The sequence below is a fragment of the Mus caroli genome, unplaced genomic scaffold, assembly GCF_978045245.1.
Source record: "Mus caroli unplaced genomic scaffold, Mus_caroli_1 scaffold_16, whole genome shotgun sequence".
Lineage (NCBI taxonomy): Eukaryota > Metazoa > Chordata > Mammalia > Rodentia > Muridae > Mus > Mus caroli.
This window is the reverse complement of record NW_028227271.1, coordinates 14,230,174-14,250,103: the sequence shown is the minus strand read 5'-3', so window position 1 is coordinate 14,250,103 and position 19,930 is coordinate 14,230,174.

Below are 19,930 nucleotides of genomic sequence, written 5' to 3'. Positions count from 1 at the left end.
TCAACATGTCTGTCTCTGTACCAGTACCATGCAGTTTTTATCACTATTGCTCTGTAGTAAAGCTTGAGGTCAGGGATGGTGATTCCCCAAGCTGTTCTTTTATTGTTAAGAATTGTTTTTGCTATTCTGGGTTTTTTGCCTTTCCATATGAATTTGAGAATTGCTCTTTCTATGCTTTTGAAAAATTGTGTTGGGATTTTGATGGGGATTGCACTGAATCTGTAGATTGCCTCTGGTAAGATGACCATTTTTACCTTGTTAATTCTGCCAATCCATGAGCATGGGAGATCTCTACATTTTCTGAGATCTTCAATTTCTTTCTTGAGAAACTTAAAGTTATTGTCATACAGGTCTGTCACTTGTTTGGTTAGAGTTACCCCAAGATATTTTATACTATTTGTGGCTATTGTGAAGGGAATTGTTTCCCTAATTTCTTTCTCAGCTTGTTTATCCTTTGTATAAAGGAAGGCTACTTACTTGAGTTAATTTTTTATCTGGCCAGTTTGCTGAAGTTGTTTATCAGCTGGCAAAGTTCTCTGGTAGAATTTTTGGGGTCCCTTATGTATATGATCATAAAACCAGATACACTGAATCTAATAGACGAAGTAGGAAAGAGCCTTGAACTCATTGGCACAGAGAGAAATTTCCTAAACAGAACTCCAATGGCTCATGCTCTAAGATCAAGAATTGATAAATGGGACCTTATGAAACTGGAAAGCTTCTGTAAGGCAAAGGACATAGTCGGATAAGACACATCGGCAACCTACGGATTGGGGAAAAACTCCTCACTAACCTTACACCTGATAGAGGGATAATATCCAAAATATATAAAGAACTCAGGAAGTTAATCACTAAAAACCAAACAACCCAATCAAAAATGGGGTATAGAACTAAACCAAGAATTCTCAACTGAGGAATCCCGAATGGCTGAGAAGCACCTAAAAAAATGTCTAAAGTCCTTAGTGATCATAGAAATGCAAATCAAAATGATACTGAGATTCCACCTTACACCAATCAGAATGGCTAAGATCAAAACCTCAGTTGACAATACATGTTGGAGAGGATATGGAGAAAGAGGAACACTCCTCCATTGCTGGTGGGATTGCAAATTGGTACCACCACTCTGGAAATCAATCTGGAGGTTCCTCAGAAAATTAGAAATAGATCTAGCTGAAGATCCAGCTATACCACTAAAAGATGCCCCAGCATGCCACAAGGGCATGTGTTCCACTGTGTTCATAGTGGCCTTATTTGTGATAGCCTAAAGCTGGAAATAACCTAGATGTCCCATGACAGAAGAATGGATACAGAAAATGTGGTTCATTTACACAATGGAATACTACTCAGCTATTAAGAGCGAGGACATCCTGAGTTTTGCAGGCAAATGGATGGAACTAGAAAATACCATCCTGAGTGAGGCAACTCAGACCCAAAAGGACATGTGTGGTATGTACTCACTAATAAGTGGATATTAGCCAAAAATAAAAATTACAGATGAAGTGCCCAAGTAATGGTGGTGGGGGGAGAGAGGAGAACCTGATCTGGTATTGGGTGAGGGAAAAAGACTGAAGCCCTGAGGGCCAGCAGAAATAATGGAAACAGTCAACTTCAGGAAATAGGAGGTTGGGGGATCCTCTAGAATTAACAGAGACCTGGGAGGTGAGAGACCCCCAGGACTCATATGGAGGGACCTTAGATGAAACACCAGACAGTAGGGAGAGGGAACTTATAGAGCCCACCTCCATCAGGAAGAGAGGACATCAAGTGAGGGATGGGGTTGCCATCCACAGTCACAACTCTGACCCATAATTGTTCCTGTCTGAAAGAATTACAGGGATGGAAATGGAGAGGAGCCTGAGGAAAAGAAGATCCAGTGACAGGCCCAAAGTGAGATCCAGCTCAAGGGGAGGTCCCAAGGCCTGACACTATTACTGAGGCTATGGCGTGCTTATAAAAAGGGATCTATCATGACTGCCTTCCAAAAGACCCAACAAGTAGCTGAAAGAGTCAGATGCAGATATTTACACTCAACCAATGGACAGAAGCAGCTGTCTGACCTCTGTCGTTGAATTAGGGAAGGCTGATAAAAGCTGAGGAGAAGGGCAATCCTGTAGGAGGATCAGCAGTCTCAATTAATCTGGACCTCCCCAGATCTCTTCAAACACTGGACCGCCAAACAGATAGCATACACCAGGTGATAGGTGGTCCCAACACACATACAATAGATGACTTCTGGGTCTGTGTTCATTCAGTGATGATTCAGGCCCAGGGAATTTAGAGGTCAGATAGGGTGGGGGGTCGGGACATCCACATGGAGATGGGGTAGGGAGGGGAGGAGGTGTGGAATGTGGAGTAGTCGGAGGGTGGGTGGGGGCGGGTGGGGAATGGAATATGGAGTGTAAAAAGATAAATTAAAATAAAATAAAATAAAATAAAATACATTTTATACTTGACACATGCAGACAAGGGCAGTGCTACAGCACCAAAGGTGTTCACACAGTTCTTGTCCTCTGTGGTAGGACGTGGTATGGCTTTTGTTTCTGAAGCACATATTCTTTTTTTTTTTTTTATGATGGATATTTTTTTAAATATTTTTATTACGTATTTTCCTCAATTACATTTCCAATGCTATCCCAAAAGTCCCCCATAGCGCCCCCCACTTCCCTACCCACCCATTCCCATTCTTTTGGCCCTGGCATTCCCCTATATTGGGGCATATAAAGTTTGCAAGTCCAATGGGCCTCTCTTTCCAGTGATGGGCGACTAGGCCATCTTTCGATACATATGCAGCTACAGCCAAGAGCTCCGGGGTACTGGTTAGTTCATCATGTTGTTCCAACTATAGGGTTGCAGATCCCTTTAGCTCCTTGGGTACTTTCTCTAGCTTCTCAATTGGGAGCCCTGTGATACATCCAATAGCTGACTGTGAGCATCCACTCCTGTGTTTGCTAGGCCCCGGCATAGTCTCATAAGAGACAGCTATATTTGGGTCCTTTCAGCAAAATCTTGCTAGTGTATGCAATGGTGTCAGCGTTTGGAAGCTGATTATGGGATGGATCCCTGGATATGGCAGTCTCTAGATGGTCCATCCTTTCATCACAGCTCAAAACTTTGTCTCTGTAACTCCTGAAGCACATATTCTATCTATCACTTGTTCCTCACTGGCATCACTGATGAAGGATCTCACCAGAAAGATCAAGTGACTGAAGTATTAGAATCTTCAACCACACGCATTGCCTTCTGGGAAGGAGCTGGAGTAGAAGCTCTATATAAAGTCAACAAGATTTGATAGCTTCTGGACTGCTGAGCAGGTCCAGGAGAAGCAACATGGAAGCTGCTTGTCCCTTCCCTTTACCTCATAGTTTTCCCCAGCTAAGTGTTTGTGGATATAGTCTTTCTAATAAACCAATATGTATATTGAGAGAGTGATCTCTAAGGTCTGAGAATCACCTCATGAGATTAATCAAGTGTGAGAACAGAGACGTGGGAGATCAGAGAATTTATAGCTGTTCAGTCAAGATGAAGCAGGGCGTCTTTGTAAGACTGAGCGACTGTGGAGTCTCATGTTAACTTTAGGTAGATGGAGCCAGAACTGAATTGACTAGAGAATGCTGAGTGGGTGTTTGCCATCTTGGCAACTAGCTTGAAGCTGGTGTGGCTGTGATCCTTTTGTGTTATCTTGAGACTTCCTGTGTGAAATCTTGACTAGTTGACTTTAAAGTTTTTATTTTTCTAATATCTACTCCCACCAGTATGAATCTCCTTTAAATATTATTTTCAGTGTTTTTCATACATGATAGATAGATAGGTGATAGATAAGTGATAGATAGATAGTGTCTTAAGGTTTTACTGTTGTGAACAGACACCATGACCAATGCAAATCTTATAAGGGCAGCATTTAATTGGGGCTGGCTTACAGGTACAGAGGTTCAATCCATTATAATCAAGTTAGGAGCATGGCAGCATCTAGGCAGGCATGGTATAGGGGGAGCTGAGAGTTCTATATCTTGTTCTGAAGGCAAACAGGAAAAGAGTAGCTCTCAGGTGATTATTTAGGGTCTTAAAGCCCACAGTAACAATGATATATTTCTCCCAACAAGGCCACACCTATTCCAACAAGGCCACACCTCCAAATAGTGCCATTCCCTGAGCCAAGCATATTTAAATGATCACAGATAGATGAATTGATGATAGATAGATAGATAGATAGATAGATAGATAGATAGATAGATAGATAGATAGACTGTAACTTTATTTGTAGTTAGAGCAACACATACACTCTTGAGACTTCTTGGATGCATATATTCAGTTCAGTTATGTCTTTAACAGACTCTCAGCCTGCTAGATATGTCAATTCTTGAAGTACACATCCTTTCTAAAACGTTTCAAATCATTTAGAAATCTCAACATTTCCTATTTTAGAGAAGCAAATTGTAATACCACCTGACTTTTAGCATGGGTCTTCTGTCTATCTCACTAACAATATCCCAGGCTCCTCACTGATAACCACTGACAAGAGGTTCCTGCAACTCAAAGGCCACACAATTGTGTTTGTCCTTTTCAAGTTAACCGATAGGCTTAGAATGAGGAAAAAGTGGCTATTTTCAGCAAAAAATTGCTTTTAACTTATATAACTTGCCTATATCTTAAATTATGCTATAAAACTGTTTTTTCTGGTGCTTCTATCCATGTTTTGTGTACGTGCTACAAATTCTGTCCTTCTTGCAAATGGACTCCGTTGTTATAATGCACTCCCCCTTACCTTCTGGTAGTTTTCTTTTGTTGAGGTCTGGTGGGTCTAAAATCAATATAGTTCTCCAGTAATTTTTTAAAATTTATTTTAGCATAATATACTTTCTTTCATCCCTTTGAATGTCTTAAATCTCTGCCTTTGAATTAAAATGAGTTTTATTTTAAAAATATGGTCTACATACCTGATGCCGTATATTCAGTCATAAAGAAACCAGATCTTAAGATTAGCAATACGGATGGAATTAGGGGGCAAGTAAAGAGAAATATCTGGGAGACAAATGCAAAGACTGGGTGTTCTTATTCTTTTGTGGTATATGTAGATCAGGTATATGTAGAGTAGAATTAACTAGAGGCTCAGAAAGCAGCAAGGTGCTACAGGGCGAGACTGAATTGGAAGTATTAAACTGATGAGGGAATTAGGTTTGATTTTGTAGAGCACAGTAGGGTAACCCTGAACAACACTTCATCGTGACTAGAGAAATGCGTTAGTAGAATTATCTGAGAAAGGGGAAATGCTACTCACATTGATTTTTGTCATTGGACATTAGTCACAGGTATCAAAAGATAATAAATGCACAAGCATCACATTTACATTAAGATAAAAAACAAAGGGGGACTCATTGTACACAATATATAATTGAGGCGGTAAACAAATGCACACGAATTGTTTTTCTCAATGGTGCCCTTAAGATGTCCTTTAACAACAATCTGAAGTCTTTTGGACATAATTGGATTTATGTGTTCTTTGTCTAGCTTTGTAAACTCCCTACCTATTTCTGTGCTGATTTTAACCTGAGGATTTTATGTATTGACATTTTGTCTTCTTTCCTGCTGTGTCTTTTATATGCTTTTAAATAAATTTTGATTTGTCATTTGTGGTGAGCATCTATAGCTAATAAAAATCTGGTTTCAAACAATGTGTGCTGCTTCAAGAGTAATTCAGATCTTTTTCAAATCATTTTCTCAGTTTACTGTCTGTTTATTGTAACACTGGGCTCATTCAATTCACTTATTGTACACTGTAATCACACAGTTGTAAGTTTTACTTTAAACACCAATTTAAACATTTCTCTTATGCCCCCAAAATGTTTCTAATCAGTTTTGTGTCCATTCTTTTTAAAAAAAAACTCTTTTATGTACCACCTAAAATTAATTTAAAATAAACAGGTTTGGGATCATAGAACATTAATTTAATATAATTATTTTGTCTTCAGGTCACATACAATAAGTGAAAATTCAGAGTAAAAATGTCAGGTCTGTACTTTTAAATTTGCTCATATACTATAGCTCAATGTAAAGATGATGAGTTGGAAAGGAAGGCGAAGCAGAGAGAAGCTGAGAATAATCAATCTATGGCTGCTAACTACAGGTGCTCTCCTGAGAGCAGGGTCCCTCTGACAGTGCTGCTGTAGACAGAAAAGGGCTCTTGGTGTCTTGTTTCTCTTCCGTAACTCACAGCAGTGAAGGCACAGTCCCATCCCCTGTTCATCTAGCCGTTTTTCCGGTGAATTTTTTAAAAAAACGTTTTCATTTTGTACTTGTAAACTTTCAATGGAAAACACAATGCCACTCATTTTATCCCACATTTTCTGCTTAAAATGTTAGTAATTAGGAAAACAGCTGGAAAATGGACCAGACTGTCACAATGAAATGTTCAAACATTAGCATAATACACAACTTGAAGTATGATTCTTTAAGTAAGTTTCTAAATTTCCATCCTTGCTGTATCCTCTCAGTATCATGGACCATTTTAATGTTATTCACAAAGTTAACCATATAAGTATCATTATTGAAAAAATATAAACTTTTCTCATATCAATAAAATCTCTATTATATAAACAATGTGGAAAATAACATGTATCTTAACATACAGAATAAACATTACAGGTTAGACAGTGGGGGATGTGTTTTGAATTCTACAATCACGTGTTTATTTAGGTTTATTTTTTTTCGAAGCAAGTAGTTTAAACAGTCCAAAAATTAATGAGAAGAATTTGTTATTGCTCATCTGATGATGATGATGATGATGGTGTGTGTGTGTGTGTGTGTGTGTGTGTGTGTGTGTGTGTGTGTGTGAAACCTATCAAGGAAACTAGTTGGATTATGTGTAAAATAATAGTCATTATCTGATAAATATCACTAAGCTTTTCTCTATAACCAGAGTGATGAAGGATGAAATTTCATCTGAAATATTTTACTGTGTTAGCACATGACCCTAGGAACACTGAAAGCACCCATGAAATAACCAAAGAGCGCAGCTATAGTTAATGTTCTTTCCCCTTGATTAGATTTGAAATAATCTGGTAGACACACTTATGAACATACTTGTGCTGACATTTCCAAAGAGGCTCAACTGGGGAGGAAAGATCTACCTGGATTGTGAACACTCTTATCCCATGTGTTGGGATCCCAGATAGGATTCAAAGAAAAAGAAGAGAGTGTATTTTGCATCTGCATTATATTCATCTTTCTGACACTAACACTAACAGTGTGTGACCAGTGGCCTCAATCTCGCACTGCCTTTTCTTTCTACCACAGTGGAATGAATGTACAGTGCCTTAAAGCATGAGCCTAAGTCAGTATTTCCTCTTTAAGTGGCTTTTAAGGATGTTCTGTCACAATAGTGACAGAAGGAACTAAGAACATTGATTGTTCTTATAGAGAACTTATTCCATTTTCAATATGCAGTCTACAACCCCATCTACAGGGGATCTTCTGTTCTCTTCTGGCCTCTATAGGTGTTAGCATGCACATGATGTACAGACCAGATGGACAGGCAGGCAAAACAACCAAACACAAGAAAGAAATTAATTTAATTTTTTAAAAGTAACTAGTACAAGAGAACTCCAGAAAAAACTCCAGAGTGCATACAATTCAAGATGTTTGACTACTTCAAAGTAGAAGTTAGTTACATTACAAATGTTACGGACAGCTGGATAGACCACATCTGCAAAACACAAGATAGGACATGAAGCATTGGGTATGCCGGCACACACAAAGGATTAGAGTATGGACAAATATTTTTAAGTATGTACAGAATTACCAAAATCCTGGCAGAAAGAACACTGACCATCAAAGAGGAAGACTCAAGTGTCTGCCAGGCCAAATGTATTTGGTTCACAGACATTTTATGTTTTACACTCTTTAAAAATACATCAGTGACATTTTGTAACTGGCAGGATTCATGTCTACTTTTTGCACTTACTAGAAATCTGGCAGTCATATGCATAGTTCTTTATCTTCCAGTGATCAGGAGAGCTGACTGAAGTTGTCTTATTTATCTGGGGGGTATCAGCTTCAGTTTGTTCCAGTGAACCCCCTTTTATGCCTCTACATCTCCCCCACATACTTAATTTTACTCTTTCCATGTGTGGGATGGGTTTTGTGTATGTGTATGTGTTTGTGTGTGTGTGTGTGTGTGTGTACATGCACATGCATGTGGGGGTGTATGTAGGCATTTAGCAGGAATGTATAGAGTAAAATTAATACTGTGGGCATCTTTCTTTGCTGCTTTTTGCTGTAGTCCCTTGAGGCAGGTTGTTTTCCTGAATCGAAAGCATCCCATTTCAGCTAGGCTGGATGCTCCAATGAGCTCTTGGGAGCCACCTTTCACTATCGTCAAATGTTGGGGTTACAGTCCTGGACAGCCCTGCCCCGCTTTTTCCTTGGGTGTCGGAGATTTGAGCTCAGGTCGTCATGCTCAACCCTGCCTATACATGGATATATCTCCCCAGTTCCTCCCTTTGCGTTTTGACCCCTGGATGAAACGTTGAAGTACTGAAAAAGTGCAGAGTTCCCTCATTCTATGAAACATAGGATAAAAGTCAAGATTCAATAAAAGACGGGACTGAGAAAAGATGAATCAAGACAGCTAAATTGTGAAGAAGACTGTTTATGAAGCTAAATATTCCTTATCCTGCCCAAAAAGGCTTAAGCTATCAGAACTAAACAGAAATTGGTATGTTTTACTTTCAATTAATTATATTGTTTAACTTAACTTCAAAGAAAATCCAGTTACTAGTTTATATATAGTGTGTAATTAAATTGTTCCCAAGCAACTATCTTTTTCTTCCATGACTCATTTAAGAAGCAATCTGGAGACTTTCAGATAAAAATGGAAAATTGAAGCCATTTGTACCCTCTCCCTCCTAAAGCCAACTTCAAACGATAAAAAAGACGAGACAGACAGGCTACTCAAATTCAATGAACTTTCATAACAAGTACAATCCCAAATCTTAATAGAGGAAATAATATTTATATCAAATATTCTGTGTCCAGGAAAGCAACAAAACCATGGTCATGGATGCCACATCAGATTTATCGTGTTGGTCCCATACCTGGAAGTTCAAATATGTAACCCTGTGCAGCTACTTTAGTGGCGACGCTGTACAGACAGGCAGAACGAGCTCCGAGTCTTTGAATAGACATCTAAATATATCTGCCAGTATAAGTGAAGGAAGACATGGAAGTCTCACTGCAGACCACAAAAACAAAGAAGTGCTTTACGGGCAATGTTATATAGAGTCAGGGCAATAATGTGGCATTCAACTTGAGAAATGCCTCGTAACAATGAAATCCAATGTCCCCTTTGCCTGATTCATCCCTAACCTTTACCCCGTGTGTTTATTCTATTCCCAGATGGCTCAGAAGTACAAAAACACACATTTTAAAAAACAAAACAAAACAAAACAACAACAACAACAACAACAAAAAACCCAAAGAGATAAAGGACAATTTGAAAAGCTACTTAGTGATGAAACTATCTGGTCAGATGCATGGGGAAAATTGTTAATAAAATACTACTGGCAAAAACAGTCTGTAAATATATGAGCTAAGGAAGAATTACTAGAAATTATAATTATTGAGCAGAATATCTATAAACCTTGATTCTGTATAACTCACAAGGCGGGAAGCCATACATTTCATAAACAGTCTTTTCTTTGTCTTTCGAATTGGGATACAGAATGACAATACACCCAGCCTGAATATAGAATGGAGAAATTACAAGCTATCTGGTGTTCAGAAAAGCAATTGAAAAAAATTATTTTATAAAACTATAAAGTCAACTATTTGTGAAAACATAAAGTCATGCGTGAAACAACATAACACTCCTGCAAGGCAATTGTTGACCGAACACTTAAAGTAAGTGAATATTAAACTACAAACACAACATGGAAGTGTGGCAGCCACTAAGAGAGCAGAGAAGAACACACAGAGCCAAGCCTTCCTCAATGTAAAGAACACCGTCATGAACAAAACAGATTCTGACTGGGCTGAAGAATCACTTTCAAAATTAGTATGCTTGTATACTGTACATAATGTCACAAGCCAGTAATCCCAGCATGTAGGAGGAGGAGGAGGAGGCAGGAGACTCAGGGGTTCAATGTCAGCCTCAAATACACAGAGAGTAGGAGGTCAACCTGGGATGTATGAGTCCCTGTGTCAGAAAACATTTTTATCTTGTCAGCATGTCAATATATGCTGTATACAATATATACAATGTATACAATATATGTATATGTGTATATGTGTATATATCTATATATTATCTATATCATCTATATATCATCTATATATCAACTATATATCTATATATTTATATATCATCTATATATCTATATACTCATGTATAGTACATACAAGTATATGCTACACTTGAATAGAATGTTTGGAAACAGAAATTGCTCATTGACTCATCTCTTGATTTGGCCCAGTTGTTTACCTCTGTCTTTATGGATCCTTGCTCCTTCATTTGGGTCCATGGGAAGCATCAGTGTAGCAACATTTAACATTATCACACACTTTAACACTTTCATTGAACATTTTCATGCTTTCCTGATCCCAACTTAGTCCACAAGAAGGCGATTTGGCATCACACTGAAGAACAGCCTGTGAATGAAGCACTGAGGAATGAGAAGAGAAGATGACCAATGAGGCAGGAATAAGGAAGTGCTGATGTTTCATTGTAAGGACAGTAATAATGTGAGAAGAAATAAATTACTTGAATAGCCTTAATATCACATATAAGCAAACAAATAAATGCTAGTGTCTAGATTTCTATAACTATCTCTGTTATTCTGACTGATACAAAGATCATGGTCCTATCTCTGTGTGTGTGTGCGTGAGTGAGAGAGAGAGAGAGAGAGAGAGAGAGAGAGAGAGAGAGAGAGAGAGAGAGAGACAGAGAGACAGAGAGAGAGAGAGAAACAGAGAGAGAGAGAGACAGAGAGAGAGACAGAGAGAGAGAGAGAAACAGAGAGAAGAGAGAGAGAGAGACAGAGACAGAGAGAGAGAGAGAGAGAGAGAGAGAGAGAGAGAGAGAGAGAGAGAGAGAGAGAGAATAATGAGTTGCTTTGCCCATCCATCATGGCTGTGAGCATATTGACAGTTTTATTCTATCTGTTCTAATCTTGATCTTCGTTCATGAAATCTTTTGAAGTATAACATGCATGCCATAAAATTGGCCAGCACTCAGTTATGGTTTTGGTGAATTTTAAAGCTATGCAACTATTTTGACGATATAGTTTAAAAATATTTCCATTACCCTCTATACTAGTTTGTGTTTTATTACTATGATAAACACAATGACTTATAGCAACTTGGGGAGGAAAGAGTTTATTTTAACTCACAGGTGATAGTCCATCATGGAGACAAGTCCAGGCACGAACTGAAGCAGAAGCCATAGCCAGTATCTTCTGGGAGACTCTTACTCATTAAAAAATTCAGTTGCCACTATGTATCAGTATAACCTTGGTAATCTCTAGACCACAGCTTCTGTGTGGAAACACTTGCCAGAAGAATTTGCCTCATTAATGTAGGTCTCCTATTAATCACGACTGATTTTTCAGCTCCACATAATCAGCATCAATTGCCCCAGGAAAGCATCAAGTTCACTCCACTGGTGAAGATCTTTCATTAATCAGAGCAATTATTTAACTGAAACTGACCAGAAACCAAGATTCTCAGTTCAGAATATCACAGGAACAGAGCTGATAGTCTCTGATTTCCATGGAAGCATCATGGATCAGGCAAGTCTCCATTGTCTGCTTTTCTTTCAATACAAACAAACAAACAAACAAACAAACAAACAAACAAACAGTCTTACTTCCAGGCTTCCCCATAACAACAGCCCATTCAGCTCTGAGTACCCAATGACTTTTCCAGCCCAAACTTCCAAACCCTTCAACAATCCTCCCTCTTTACCCCCATCCTACTTGGTCAGGTCTGTCATAACAGTGCCTCACAATTTTAGTATTGATTTCGTTGTGCTGGATGGTTAGATTTTTGTCAGTTTGACACCTACTAGAGTCATCTGGGAAGAGGGAACCTTAACTGAGAAAAGATTCCATTCTATTGATGTCCACTAGGCAAACCTGGGCAGATGTTTTCTTGTTTAATGATTGACATGGGAGGACACAGCCCACTGTGCACAGTGCCACAGTTGGGCAGGTGGGTCTGTGTTGTGTAATAAAGCAAGGTGAGCATGTGAGTAAGCATTGTGTCTTCAAGGCTTCTGCCTTAGCGCCTGCATCAGGTTTCCTGCACTGACTGTCCCTCATCATGGACTGTGACGAGGACACGTGAACTGAGTAAATCCTTTCCTCCTCTAAGCTGGCGTAGTCAGTATTTTATCACAACAATGTAAAGCAAACTAGAACATTCAAAAGTCAAACCTTGGACCCCAAAAAGTTTTTTAAAATTATTATTTATTTTATAAATATAATTATTAATTTGATATAGTTGTCTTTTTTAAAGTCTTTAAAGGTGATGATAAAACATATTTTCACATGTTCCAGTTACTTGTAGACTAACACCTTTTGACATAACTCTTTTGGACATTATCTTATGAGTTACACAGTGCAATATGACCTTGAACTTAACCAGGATACAAAGCAAGGTAATTAAGAAAATAATATCTCAAAACTGTACTTCCCTTTAAAAATACGATTTTAATGCAAGAAAAGAAAAATAATGGAGCAGAGAAATTGGTGACAGAATAAAGTCAGGCCCACACGCGATCCCTGCTTTAATGGCTGATGCCGAGTACAGGAGGAGAAACATCATTAGAGTGCTCCACCATTCTTAGTCTCCCCAACCGCAGCTGAGTTTGATCTGGCAGTCTGTACCAGTTCTGTATTAGTTGGGTGAGAAGTACACAAGAAAGGACGGCTGACAGTTAAGTATGGGAATAGAACCACACCAAATGTTAGGATTCCAGTTGTGTGTGACATATTGGTGTCCAACTGACAATGACGGCTGCCATTCAAAAAGGGATGTGATTTACTCTGAGTCCTATTTCCTCAGAGACTGGAATTCCTAGGAACTCACTTCTGCTTTTTCATTGGTTTGAACACCTAGGTCGTTCTAAAAAAAATGTTTTAAGGTTGGATCTTGATAAATTTTTATTAGGAGTAAACACAGAGATCAGGAGAAAACCTATTAGAATAAACGCAAAGTGTGTAAAAGAAAACAAATCAACTAAATAATTTTCTAGTGATTCTCACAGGTGTCCTTGAAGCCAGAACTGGTCTGATGTGCAGTAGGTAACCTAGTGTACATGTGGCATTGAATGTGTTGAATGTGCAGGGTATATTTGTAGGATATGAGATAGATTATATAAATAGAAATTTCACATCATTTTAATATCCTTTAAGGAATAAATATGAGCAATTGATTTTAAAGGCATTTCTGCTATCTTCCTATAGACATCAGAGCTGTCTAAACCTCAGGCGGCCTCTGCATTGGTGGCAGTCACCAGTGTCTGGCAATGGTTATATTTTTGTCTAGAAGTTGAATCACCTTGAAACATTTTCTTTTTAGCAAGCCTTTGTATCTACTGGATCTTGACAGCATGCCACAGAAAGTGAAGAAAATGCACGTTGGCTCAGGAGAGTCTGTCTGGATAACCCTGAGAGGGAAATGTCACAGTTTTATATGTAGATAGATGCTCCTTAGGGATTTCAAGAAGTTTAGCCTTACACTTTTTTTCCCATCCATCAGTAGGATGATTTGCATGAGTCTGGGCATACCGAAGCATGCCAAAGGACCCGATCAACTTCTCTAAAAATATAGCCATACTAATCTCCTCAATTCCCAGAGACAAGACATTTTCTGATGACTGACTGGACAGCCCGATCCAGAGGCTCTAACTAAATAAAGGGGGGGGGGTAAGAAGGAAAAGACATTGGGACTAATTTAAGATGATAGAAATTATGTCAGTGAATGAACCTGCTATGAGCTACACATTAGACTGTCCAGAGTCACTTTGCACTATCTCCATAGCCACTGAACAATACAAATAATCAGCCTGTAACTGTTATGGATGGAGTGGTGAAGAGAGATTAATGACATGCATTCAGAATAAACCCAGGAGTCTTGAATACATCGGTATTCTATTGCAAGGGAAGTGGTAATATCCTTGTTTATGGAAGTTCAAAGAAGTAATTGCATAGAAAAACATTCCTACTTTGCTTTTCTGTATATGCATAAAAGATGAGAATATTTTTAGCCTTCTAAAAATCCTGGTGAGGTTTGTAATGTGCAACTTCTTCCCAAGAACTCCAAGAAACCAACAAATGCTAATTACCAACTTAGAAACATTTGGGATTACTATGCCTTGCTTATAATAGCCACAAGGTAGTTTTATACTTGGAATTAGTCATTACATAAATTATAAAATGCAAAATGGTAATTTTAATAAGCTCCTTCTTTTAGCTCATTTGAGCCTGATAAGAATGTCAGGATCCCATTTCATCAGAGACTAATATTTCTTTTTTTTAAATAGATATTCACAATAGACACAAAAAGTCAGGGACTTATTCAATAGTTTGGAGCCAATTTTCACTCACTCTGCAATCTGTATCTTTTCTTATGGTGCTCCCCCAAATTAGAAAGTTTGGTCCAGAATTTTTTTATGGATATCTAACTTTACCTATGTCCTGCTATTTATGTACATATTACTTTAAACATCCATACCTTGGTGCCAACTAGCATATGCATAATTATTAACTAAATAGGAAATGTGAATATTTCTTCAGCGGTATCCAAGGCAACAGAATTAAAAGATGAATAAATAAAGCTTCCTCTCCACTGGAACCTAGAGATATGATCAGACCGGGATGAGGACAACATTGCACGAACCCAGAATCGTGGTCACAAATTGTGAAGTCTTCTGTCCACCGTGTAAAGCATTTAAACTTATTCTAGATGAGCAGATGTAAGCCACCAAATCTCTAATTAAGAAGGAAAACAATTCAGGACTCATTTCAGAATATGAAACTGGTAGTTTCTTGGGGAATAGATTGATGAAGAAACCAGCTAGCTGGTGCCAAGGGCTTGAAAGGAGGCTTTTTTTTTTTAATCAAATGCAGATGAGCAGGACCTGAAGCTCTGCCAGGCAGGGATGGTGAATGGGGAGCACTCAGTGGTGCCAGGCAGGGATGGTGACTGGGGAGCACTCAGAGGTGCCAGGCAGGGATGGTGACTGGGGAGCACTCAGTGGTGCCAGGCAGGGATGATGACTGGGGAGCACTCAGTGGTGCCAGGCAGGGATGATGACTGGGGAGCACTCAGTGGTGCCAGGCAGGGATGGTGACTGGGGAGCACTCAGAGGTGCCAGGCAGGGATGATTACTGGGGAGCACTCAGAGGTGCCAGGCAGGGATGGTGACTGGGGAGCACTCAGTGGTGCCAGGCAGGGATGATGACTGGGGAGCACTCAGTGGTGCCAGGCAGGGATGATGACTGGGGAGCACTCAGAGGTGTGGATTTAGAAGGTTATCTGACTATGCTTGATGCTCTGGGGAGTGTTTGCCTTCAACACATCCTACCTTTTCAGCAAACTTGCCTTTCCTCCCGGTCCTTTTCTTGGAAGTTTTAAAAGAAAGACAGAAATCAGGTTTTTGTTTGTATGTGTGTGCCATTTTAAAATCTTCACATGTGTATTGAAGTTTTATTATAGATTAAAATGAGATTTTAAAGATTTTCAAAGATTAAAAATGATTTATTTATTTTTCTTTAATTAGACTTTAGTGGTTCTGAGAAGTAGCCATTGGTCATCTCTGCCCCTGTGTTTACAGTGATCTGCTTCACAGTTTATCTTTATATGGCGCAGAATCAGAGATGTGTGCCAGAGCCAGGGGCGAAATCTGCCTCTATAAGCCTTATTGATTCCCGACAGTGCTGACCAGGCAAACCTTCAAGGTCATGGCCTTCAATGAGGAAACCTAGTGAATGATTCTGTCCTCCTCAAAGGAGCAGAACAAGTTGCTGCCAAACAATTCTCCTAATGAAATCTTGAACAACCATGGTTCCTGGAAATACTAAATTCCTAAAGACATAAGTGGAAACAAAGATAATGTCAGGAAACAAAAATAAATGAGTTGCTTATTTTCTCCAGGTAATATCAAAGCTAATTCCAATTTCGGTTTATTTATTGTTCTAGTTGAAAATAATTATGAGTAAAAGAAAAAATTATTTTATTAAACATATGTTTCTGTTTCCTATCTATGAATGTGGGTTGCATGGGGTGGTGATATTTAATTCACTTTAATTCCTAAGCCCACAAAGGAATTGAGTGTCTCAATTGTGTGTGTGTGTGTTTGTGTGTGTGTGTGTATTATCTTAGCTGTTATCTTTTCTCTAGATCACTAGTCTCAACCTGTAGGTCACAACCCCTTTGGGGGTTGACCTACCTTTTCACAGGAGTCACCTAAGACCATCAGAAAACATAAATATTTATATTATGATTTGTAACAGTAGCAACATTATAGTTTTGAACTACCAATAAAAAATAATTTTATGGTCGGGGGTTACCATAACATGAGGCACTATATTAAAATGTTATAGCATTAGGAAGTCTGACTGTAGATACATACTGAGCAGCCAATTACTAGGTCTCATTGCTGATTTAATTCAACACTACGTATAATTTTCCTAAGGTTTCCACAATCACTACACAAGTTTTTCTCGTCTCTAAGTGTGAAAAAGGATCTTTCTCTTTACATTCTTAGCATGACTTGCTTATTTTCTTTAAACTATTTATGAGTTTGTTTTTAATATATAGGTGTGTGAGTTTGTGTACATTACATGTGCTCAGCAGCCTGCAGAAGCCAAAGACTGCCTTGGATCTATGGGAGCTATCGTTGTGAGTCACCATGAGTGTGCAGGGAACCTAACCCAGCTCCTCCGGGAGAGCAGTAACTGCTCTCAACCTCTGAGTCATCTATCTCTCTCCAGCCCGGATGTTACTTTTTCGTGGTTAAGAGGGTGGCACAGTGTTTAATTGTGGTTTTAATTTGCCTTCTTATTAGACCTTCTAGTAACATATAACGGCAGGTAGATGGGCACCCTTGACCTGTTACTGATCATAAGGGAGTGCGTTGAGCTTTTACAATTAGGAATAGCTATGGGCTTGCCGAGTGTGGTTTTTGCTAGGCTGTGATTCTCACGATGTATTAATAACCTTTGAGAATTTTTGCCATGAAGAATTTTTAATTTTTCTTCATGTGGTGACATGACCCTGTGACTGTTGTTTTATCCTTCATGTATTAGTATGTGGAATCTGCTTATTGATTTCTCCATATTGACCTTCCATCTCATCTCTGAGGTGATCATCTCTACAGCTTGCTGTTAAATTTGGCTGCTATTTAGAGATTTTTTTTTTCATTACCAACACAAATTCTTCATGCTACTGGTTGATTATATTTTCCATTTCTTTATTGCCCAGCTACAGTGGTCATATGTTTAGTGGAAATTTATAAATTTCCACTAAAATGGCAGTTTGCCCTTTTTTTATATAGGATGTGTTATTTCGGAAAGCCTTCGTCTCTTTTTCATTTCTGAAACACAAGCATCTTGTCTTTAGCATTCTGTGCTGGCCATTTTTTAAAATAATATGTATGTAATCCATCTTCTTCAAGTCTATAAGATTTTTTTTGTTGAATACATCTGTTGATGATAATAGGGAGTGAATATGTTCCCTCACATGCACTGTATCTCTCTTTCAAAAATTATTCTGAAGACTTTGACAGTAAATATATTGTAGAATAGAGACCCAAAGACCACTCAGCAGAGTCAAAGTCTGAATTGAGAGTCTATATTAAGGTGGTCAGCTAACTTCCTGGAGAGAGAAGCACTTTTCACAGAGCAGCCCTAAATGCATTTTACAGGAAGCTCTTCAAGTTGGGCAATACAGAAAAAACCCACGTATGTCCTGGTTGATAGTTGCAGGCGAAGGAAAGCAAGCAGTTGAATAGAAGCCACAAGCGTGCAGTTAGCTGAGGCATTTTGACCCCAAGTTTCTAGAACAGAATAGGATACTTTGCATCAGGACTTTTGACTGTAGAGGTTTAAAAGGTGTGGTGGTGTTAGTTTCAGGTTGAACCAGAGAAGCTCCAGCTGAGACAAGATGGAGGAACTTTTACCTTGCCACAAATAAACGTGTGTATATATATATACATCCATAAGTGATGTGTAGCAAATTTGATATTTTGGATATATGCATTTTAATGTAATAGGGAACACCACAAGAATTGACATTCATGCTCCATCCTCAAGTGTAAGACCTGGTCACACATGGGAAACCATGTGGTGACCTGTGGGAAAGCTGAAGTGGTCAATTTGTACTACTGAGACCACACTGGCAGCATCTGTTACTCTCTGCTTTGCCTTCTGTTTTTTTTTCTGCAAGGTCTGTAGCAGACTCTGAAAGAGCATGGTTCTGATCATTGTCTGTGTCTAGAGAAATGTGGCAAATTGTCAGGTCAGGCTGATATACTGATAGCATACAGGGTCTATGGAATTTTGAGTTTTCTTTTTTTTTTAAATTTTTTATTAGGTATTTTCCTCATTTACATTTCCAATGCTACCCCAAAAGCCCCCCATACCCTTCCCCCCACTCCCCTACCCACCCACTCCCACTTCTTGGCCCTGGCATTCCCCTGTACTGAGGCATATAAAGTTTGCACGGCCAATGGGCCTCTCTTTCCACTGATGGCCGGCTAGGCCATCTTCTGATATATATGCAGCTAGAGACACACGAGCTCCCGGGAGGTACTGGTTAGTTCATATTGTTGTTCCACCTACAGGGTTGCAGATCCCTTTAGCTCCTTGGATACTTTCTCTAGATCCTCCATTGTGGGCCCTGTGATCCATCCAATAGCTTCTTGCTAGTGTATGCAATTGTGTCAGCATTTGGAGGCTGATTTTGGGATGGATCCCCGGATATGGTAGTCTCTAGGTGGTCCATCCTTTTGTCTCAGCTCCAAACTTTGTCTCTGTAACTCCTTCCATGGGTGTTTTTTTTCCCAATTCTAAGAAGGGGCAAAGTGTCCACACTTTGGTCTTCATTCTTCTTGAGTTTCATGTGCTTTGTATCTTATATCTTGGGTATTCTAAGTTTCTGGGCTAATATCCACTTATCAGTGAGTACATATCATGTGAGTTCTTTTGTGATTGGGTTACCTCACTCAGGATGATGCCCTCCAGGTCAATCCATTTGCCTAGGAATTTCATAAATTCATTCTTTTTAATAGCTGCATATATGGAAGAGAGGCTATCTTGGTCAAACAAGGAAAGAGAAACTATGTTGGTGAAACAAGGAAAGGACCAGAGAAGAAATGCACAATAGCTGTTAACCAGAGCCATTCATCCCAGGAAAGGCTTCAAGCTTAGAAAATCTGAGACATATACTACTAAGGATACACAAATACATGTGTTCAGTGTCATAGCCAATAGATAATCACAATGTAGTTTCGAAAATTCTATTATGTCTTTATAGTCTTTGCTTTCATTTGTATTCTTTAACAATGTTTCATTATATTTTGCGTACAATGATTTATTTAGTCAATTAATTTAGGTCAAATATACCATTGTTTATTTTAGTGTACTATTATTATTGAAAAATAAAACAGCAGTAGACATTCTTTGGATATTTCTATAATAATTCATTTATGTATCATTGCTAAAAAGTGTATTTCAGCATGAAAGAAAACATAATTTCAATGCTTCGTGAATCTCTTTACTTGCATGTGTTATGATGACCCACTAATGTGGACGTCTTCATCAGCACAGTTTTCCTGATTTTTAGAGGTGGTGTTCAAAGGGAAAAATAAGGTATCCTATGTTTGATTATGCATATTTATTTCCTAAAGATTAAGTGATTATGGAGATGACTGCTC